Below are 8851 nucleotides of genomic sequence, written 5' to 3' on the forward strand. Positions count from 1 at the left end.
AGAAAACCACCATTGTCTTCGTTATGCATTATTAGTATGTTATATTATTATATATAAATTATTTTGAGACATATTCAGAGCCAAACATCAACCCAACTTAACATTTTTAACTTGTTGTCGCATCCAAACTTGTCACCATCGTTTTCAGTTGTAATTGCGAAGTTCCCGGAAGAAGTCCAGCAACAACGGAGGTTCCTCAATGAACCCACCTTCTAACAAGTTCTTTGAAGAATCTTTTGGGGCTGTTTTACATTGACCAAGAATCCTACGGTTCTTAGGGGATCTGAGAACAACTCCAGTTGATCCCTTCATTTTTAGAGTTGTAGTCGGCTCTATTTACTCTCAGATTCAAAACATGCTGATTAGCATCAACGATCAAGTCAGCTGCTGCTGCTCCAATACAGTATGAGGTGAGACGGTGAACTGACGTTGAACTGGGCAGTCAGCTGCTGCTGCTCCAATACAGTGTGAGATGAGACGTTGAACTGATGTTGAACCGGGCAGTCAGCTGCTGCTGCGCCAATACAGTATGAGGTGAGACGTTGAACTGATGTTGAACCGGGCAGTCAGCTGCTGCTGCTCCAATACAGTATGAGGTGAAACGGTAAAATGACGTTGGACTGGGCAGTCAGTCATTCATTCTGTACTATGAGTCTGGTCGGTCATTGTTGGTATTGAAAAAGCCTATTGCACATTGTGGTGGAAATTCTAACCAATCTGGAGAGACTTTGTCATTTCTTTAAAAAAATCAACCTTTATTTGATAAGAATTGCAATAATGTAGCTGGTCAGCCCTACACTCTGAGGTGGAAGGCCGAGAGCTCAATGACACAAGGAGTTCAGAAGCCTTATATAGTGAAACTATCTTGTTCATATAGAAAACACGTGATCTTGGTATGTGTCCGTGTGTGGAGAACGAGACACAGATTAACTGTGAATTGGTCGTCTCATTCTGTAGCAACAGCTAGTTATTCTAGTTTACCAGTGAGGTGTCAAAACAACAGGAAATCACTCTCCACACAGTTCCTCTGAAGTAGATCAATGGTTCCTTGAATAGGACCAAGCAATCGCCGTTGGCCTGTCTGCCCAGAAGGTGTTTCTAGAGCTCTTCTGGAGATAAATCAGACCCAGTCTGAACTGTGTGATGTAGTAGAGAGTTGTAGTTTCTCATGAGATAAATCAGACCCAGACTGAACTGTGTGATGTAGTAGGGAGTTGTAGTTTCCAACTGGCCAATATTCTACATAGTTTAGCGCATAAAACGTTGTAATTAACTACAATGACCATAATCCACTGCGCGCCAACTTGTCTTGTCTGTGTTTCTTTTACACCTGTGTTAAGTTCTAAATAAAGAGTAAAAACTCAGACGATAAGTAAAGCTCAAACCAAGTTTATTCACCCACTGAGTCACAGCTGCATAAGACCAAGACATATTCACACAAGCGCTGGTATTTAATCCTTTATGCTGAATCTCCACTTTACTGGTATTTAACCCTTTATGCTGAGTCTCCTCCTTACTGGTATTTAACCCTTTATGCTGAGTCTCCTCCTTACTGCTATTTAACCCTTTATGCCGAGTCTCCTCCTTACTGGTATTTAACCCTTTATGCTGAGTCTCCTCCTTACTCGTATTTAACCCTTTATGCTGAGTCTCCTCCTTACTCGTATTTAACCCTTCATGCTGAGTCTCCTCCTCACACCTCTGTTGCTAGGCAGAACTTTAGTCACATCAGTTCTTCCTCACTTCATCTGACCTCAGCCTAAATTCCTCCCACCTCACGGCTGTCCTGTTGACTTGTACCAGACTGTGGCCCTTCTCCGTCATACCTCATGGCTATCCTGTTGACTTGTTCTCCTTCCATAGGATCCCTGACGTCTAACAACACATTCTGACAGAACGTAAACGTTCTAAATTCCCCTCTCTCAAACAGTGACATGAATAAGGATATTTAATATTTTTAAGTTCAGAACCCATCACCTGCTATGTTAAAGAGAGAAGAATGCACAATGGTCAATGCTATCCAGGATCCTTGGGGCATCCCTCCCCTAAACCCTGCCTTAACCCTTTTAAATGTCAACTTCAATGGGTTAGGGACGTCCCAAGGATTTATCTCTACCTAAAAATAAACATTTTCTAAGTGATTGATAGTTGGTATTCAGCAGTCATAAAGCCTTATTTATTTTAATGAACTATTAAAATAGTGATTTTGTCAGACAGCAGCTCTACACTTTATTGACTGACTGATCCATTCATCCTTCCTCAGCCTTCCTCTCCTCTGAAGACCCAGTGAGGGTGGAGCTCAGTCAGAGAGCTGTTGAGGGACTGGTTAGGAAGAACACTTCTACAGCCAGAGAGGTGAGAGGTCACACATGAAAGTGAATTTCACCTCAGGCACACACATTTGTTCTTTGTTATTACCCGAGCCATCTGTCTGACTTCGTTGTTCACACTGGAGAGAGAAGTGACTATCGTGGATCCTCTGGGGAGCCTCAACAACCTCATGATGCTGACGAGGCAGAGAAGAGTCTCTCCACATCAGAACACCTCAAGAAACACCAGCAGAGATCCACAGGGAAGAAATCTCACTGTTGCTCTGACTGTGGGAAGAGATTCACCTCCTCAGCAGGCATTAAAATTCATCAGAGAATCCACACAGGAGAGAAACCTTATAGCTGTGGTCAATGTGGGAAGAGTTTTACTATCGATATCGATGAGTGATGACAAATGTGTTGCGTTCCTTTGTTCAGCGACCCCTAAATTTAAATGCATCATTTCAAAATGTAGCTGGCTGTCTTCTGCAGGTGTCTTCTAGTGAGGTAAAATATATCTCCCATTTCCATGTGTTTTTTTAGTTGTGTTAGTTTCAACATCACCTACAACCTGATTTCCCCCCTAATTGATATCATTGATTTAATGCTACTTGTCAAAACAACAGCTTTTCTGGTGCTTGTGCAGTTTATAAGGAGCTTGTTTAAATAATTACAAGTAATATGATTATTGTGGCAGATGTTTGTGTACATTTCACGTTTTATGTTTAGGTTTTCAATATATCCCGAACTGTTTCTGCATATTGGTTATTGATTTGGACACGTTAAAACTGTGTTTTGACATTGGGGCTGTTCCACCGATTAAAATGTAATTGAAAATAAGACTATGCCCGACGTCCAATATTTGTTTGGTTGTAGTTGAAAATATGTATTTTCGGGTCATTTTTTAAATGACTTTAAAACAACGTAATTTCAATGTACTGTGTCAGTAGCCGAGCGTTGGACGAGTATCCAAAAGGTTGCTGGATCAAATCCCCGAGCTGACAAGGTAAAAATATGTTGTTCTGCCCCTGAACAGTTCTTAACTGACTTGCCTAGTTAAATAAAGGTTAAATAAAAAGTGGACTAGAGTTCTAGAAGCTAGTGAGTTTTCGGATTCTATAAAGAAAAATGTGAAAAATAATACTAATATATATTATTATTTAGAAACACGTGTTAATTGTTGACAGCCAGTAGACGCCATCTTTATATTTTTGAAGGTGAAGCATTGTAGTTGATCATAATGTGAAATGGAAGTTGTTTTCTGTTGGTGGTGAGCAAACTCGTTCATCAAAAATATAGGATATATTGTCTTAAAGGGGAAGGTTTTACAGGCTTTGGTTTTTCCATTTAGGTTTTGAGGTTGGACTTTAGCACGTATAGCTCATTAGCACGTAAAGCACGTATAGCTCGTTAGCACGTATAGCTCATTAGCACGTATAGCTCATTAGCATGTAGGACGCACTGATTGGTGTCACCTTGTTAATCAGTATGTGTTACACCTGTGGTGGCTTGTCCATCTCGTTAGTGGGAAGGTGTTTCACCTGAGCTGGTCCAGGTTCTATTTAAGAGTGTCTGGCCCAGTGCTCCAGTTGTCTTGATAGATGTGGAGAGTCAACAACTTTTTGGTTTACTTCCTGTCTTTAAGTTTGGTGTGGTTTTTTCTTTTGTTTGCCTCTTCTTGGGCAGATTTAGTGGGTCTCACGGTGGGTGTCTTTTAGGTCCCAGTTGTTGTTACTAGTCAATTTTCAGTGGACACCCTCTTAGTGTCTTTCAGAGCCCCTCCTAAAAACAAGCTTATATTTTTGGGTTGGATATTGCATCCGATTAATATTTTAATCAATGGAATTTCCTTAGGGTGCTCATTAGTTGTCTGTTTGTTGTGTACTAAATATTTGTTTATTTTCATTGTCTTTTGTTTTTTCCTGTGAAGCCATTGTGTTGCATTCATGTCTGAAATGTGCTGTATAAATAAAGCTTGATTTGATTTCAACAACAAAATGTTATTTTTATTTCACCTCTATTTAACCAGGTAGGCCAGTTGAGAACAAGTTCTAATTTACAACTGCGACCTGGCCAAGATAAAGCAAAGCAGTGTGACAAAAACAACAGAGTTACGTGGGATAAACTAATGTACAGTCAATAACACAATAGATAATCTATATACAGTGTGTTCAAATGGAGTAAGGAGGTAAGGCAATAAATAGGCCATAGTGGTGAAATAATTACAATTTAGCAACTAAACACTGGAGTGATAGATGTGCAGAAGATGAATGTGCGTGTAGAGATACTGAGGTGCAAAGGGACAAAAAATAAGGATTCCAGAAATAAAGATCCCATGTAAACATAGCTGACTGACAGATCAATGAGGTCAGATCCCATGTAAACATAGCTTACTGACAGATCAATGAGGTCAGATCCCATGTAAACATAGCTTACTGACAGATCAATGAGATCATATCCCATGTAAACATAGCTTACTGACAGATCAATGACGTCAGATCCCAATACCCATGTAAACATAGCTTACTGACAGATCAATGAGGTCAGATCCCAATACCCATGTAAACATAGCTTATTGACAGATCAATGAGGTTAGATACAAATACCCATGTAAACAAGTGTTCTCGTTATTACCAGAGTGACATTGTTTTTAAATTGTTATTTGGGACAGGTATGGACCTCAGATGTGTCAATATGATTTGTTAGATATTTTTATATGTCTAAGCCAAGACGTGTTATATTTTGTATCTTGCTCCCTGACATGGTGGGTGTGTTGGCATCAGGACACAGGTTATTGGTTTTGATTTTACTTGCATCATATCAGGATGGGTTGGGAGAATGTAGAAGTAGGTTAGAAATTCATACTTATTACAAATCTGCAGTTGTCTGACTATTATATTATTATCTAATGAAAGAAATGTAAAAATGCACTTTTTGTCTGGAAATAAAATAAACAATTATCTACGTTACCCACTCCAGTCAACAGATGGCGATGCGCGTCTTTCAGGCGATGCTATCGCGTGACGTATGATCTTGGAAAGTCTACACATTCTAGTTATCAGACTCACATGGAATTATTGTGCAATTTAAATGTTTAAATATCAAATGTAATTTTAGCTTCTAAATGAGAGAATTGTTTTCAATAAGTAAACTGGGCTCATTCAGTGGCCACGCCCAAGTGAACAGACATTGGTTGAGAACTATGAAACACGCCCTTCTCTCCCCCACTACAAATGTCCGTTGACGGAAGTCAACTTCATGTTCCAGATGAGGTGTCCATATGTTTAAAAGGGCTAATTTCAACCCTGGAGGTGAGGATGAATTTCGACTACACCAGCCAGAATATAGTACGAGCTGAGTTGAGGGAACTTGGTAAGAACGTATCCGTTCTGTGACACTACGACCAGACAGATTCTACAAGGGACGAGGGCGATCTCTGCTGGGCAAACCAGTCTTCCATCTTCGACCCATCATGACAAAGGTACAATAATGTCAATACACTTTTATAATATTCTACAGGAAGGCTGTCCAGATCCGGTGATTTCCCTGCTTTCATAGATCAAATGGCGGCTCTAACCTCCTCTTCTGTTATAGTCCAGTCCAGGTCCTCTACCTGGCTATCTGATCATCTAGGTAATTCTATACCAGACAAAGAAGTGTCCATATCTATGGGGCTGAACAGGAGGATGTACAGTGGGGCAAAAAAAGTATTTAGTCAGCCACCAATTGTGCAAGTTTATTTGTAAAAACGGTTTGTCAAAAAACACTTATTTATTTAAATGTAACCTTTATTTAACTAGGCAAGTCAGTTAACAACAAATTCTTATAGACAATGACTGCCTAACCCGGACGACACTGGGCCAATTGTGTGCCGCCCTATGGGACTCCCAATCACGGCCGGTTGTGATAGCCTGGTTCGAATCCAGGCTGTGTCTGTTGTGACGCCTCGAGCACTGAGATGCAGTTTCTTAGACCGCTGCACCACTCGGGAGCCCCAAAATCATGTTCTTGTGCTGTCACCAACTAAAATAAATCTTGGTCAACCAAGAGTCATCTGTTCTTTCTACCAATCGCCACATGTGTTTTTATAAAATCAACTATATGTACATAACTTGTCTGATGCTTTAAGCACATTGTTTGATTAAATAATTACAGATACACAAATTACTAGAGTGAGCCAGTCATCAATAGATAACCTAACCAGAAGAAGAAAATGATACAAATCTAAAATAAACTTTTATTGCCATTGCCAACTAGGTAAAAATAGCCTACATAAAGCCAACAAATAAAAACATTTCAGGTAGAAAATATCAGGATAAAAAATAAATAAATCACATAAATAAATCACATTGGCTTCACAAACATTCTATCAACTGGTTCGGCCGAAACTCGCGATAGTAAGCTTGCGACATTGTATAAAATAGTCTGGGCCCTCGGTTTTCCAGTGAGTTCGGGACAGACACAATTTTAGGCTATTTTTGCAAAGGATAAGAAGTAATCTTAAATATGGGATCTTGTTGTCAGACAGTTTTTTGTATTCAGATCTCTGAAATGCACTTGAACTACCTAACATTTCGTGTCTCCTTGTTCAACTGTCATCAGCTGATTCAAGAAATCAATTTCTGAATGACTGTCAAATGACAAACATCACAACATAGGTATATTTGTTGTTTGGTGACCTTATGGGTCCTACAGTAGGTCTATGCTATTGTTAGGTAACCTTATGGGTCCTACAGTAGGTCTATGTTATTGTTAGGTGACCTTATGGGTCCTACAGTAGGTCTATGTTATTGTTAGGTGACGTTATGGGTCCTACAGTAGGTCTTAGAATTGCAAGAGAAAGGGCATACTGAAAATTAGCTCCCAGGATGCAATTCCTATGGCTTCACAGGGTGTCAGCAGTCTATGTTCAAGGTTTCAGGCTTGTAACTTCCAAAACGAATAAGAAATATCAGTTTTAGTACAGGGACACAGTCTTGGAAATTCGTGTTTGCACGCTCGACATGAAGACAGGACGCACCTGCTAAAGTCGGTTTCCTATTGAACATACTTCTTTCCGTAAGAAATATTATAGTTTGATTACATTTTAGGGTATCTGAGGAGTAAATAGGAACGTATTTTGACTTATTGAAACTAAGTTTAGGGTTTAGCTTTTTGGATTCCTTTGTCTGCATGTTGAACGAGTCGATTACTCAACAATTGTTTACAGACAGATTATTTCACTTATAATTCAATGTATCACAATTCCAGTGGGTCAGAGGTTTACATAAACTAAGTTGACTGTGCCTTTAAACAGCTTGGAAAATTCCATAAAATGATGTCATGGCTTTAGAATCTTCTGATAGGCTAATTTATATAATTTGAGTCAATTGGAGGTGTACCTGTGGATGTATTTCAAGGCCTACCTTCAGACTCAGTGCCTCTTTGCTTGACATCATAGGAAAATCTAAAGAAATCAACCAAGACCTCAGAAAAATAATTGTAGACCTCCACAAGTCTGGTTCATCTTTAGGAGCAATATCCAAATGCCTGAGGGTACCACGTTCATCTGTACAAACAATAGTTTGCAAGTATAAACACCATGGGACCACACAGCCGTCATACCGCTCAGGAAGGAGATGCGTTCTGTCTCCTAGAGATGAATGCACTTTGGTGTGAAAAGTGCAAATCAATCCCAGAACAACAGTAAAGGACCTTGTGAAGATGCTGGAGAAAACAGGTACAAAAGTATCTATATCCACAGTAAAACGAGTCCTATATCGATATAACCTGAAAGGCTGTTCAGCAAGGAAGAAGCCACTGGTCCAAAACGCCATAAAAAAGCCAGACTACGGTTTGCAACTGCACATGGGGACAAAGATCGTTCTTTGTGGAGAAATGTCCTCTGCTCTGATGAAACAAAAACAGAACTGCTTGGCCATAATGACCAACGTTATGCTTGCAAGCCGAAGATCACCATCCCAACGGTGAAGCACGGGGGTGGCAGCATCATGTTGTGGGGGTGCTTTGCTGAAGGAGGAACTGGTGCACTTCACAAAATAGATGGCACCATGAGGGAGGAAAAGTATGTGGATATATTGAAGCAACATCTCAAGACATCAGTCAGGAAGTTAAAGCTTGGTTGCAAATGGGTCTTCCAAATGGACAATGACCCCAAGCATAATTCCATAAGATGAGACAAAATAGCTTAAGGACAACAAAGTCAAGGTATTGGAGTGGCCATCGCATAGCCCTAACCTCAATCCTATAGAAAATGTGTGGGCAGAACTGAAAAAGCGTGTGCGAGCAAGGAGGCCTACAAACCTGACTCAGTTACGCCAGCTCTGTCAGGAGGAATGGGCCAAAATTCACCCAACTTATTGTGGGAAGCTTGTGGAAGGATACCCAAAATGTTTGACCGAAGTTAAACAGTTTAAAGGCAATGCTACCAAATTCTAATTGAGTGTATGTAAACGTCTGGCTGAAATAAATCATTCTCTCTACTATTATTCTGACATTTATATTGTTAAAATAAAATGGTGACCCTAACTGACCTAAGACAG

The sequence above is a fragment of the Oncorhynchus mykiss genome, chromosome 13, assembly GCF_057628025.1.
Source record: "Oncorhynchus mykiss isolate SJ-2025 chromosome 13, ASM5762802v1, whole genome shotgun sequence".
Lineage (NCBI taxonomy): Eukaryota > Metazoa > Chordata > Actinopteri > Salmoniformes > Salmonidae > Oncorhynchus > Oncorhynchus mykiss.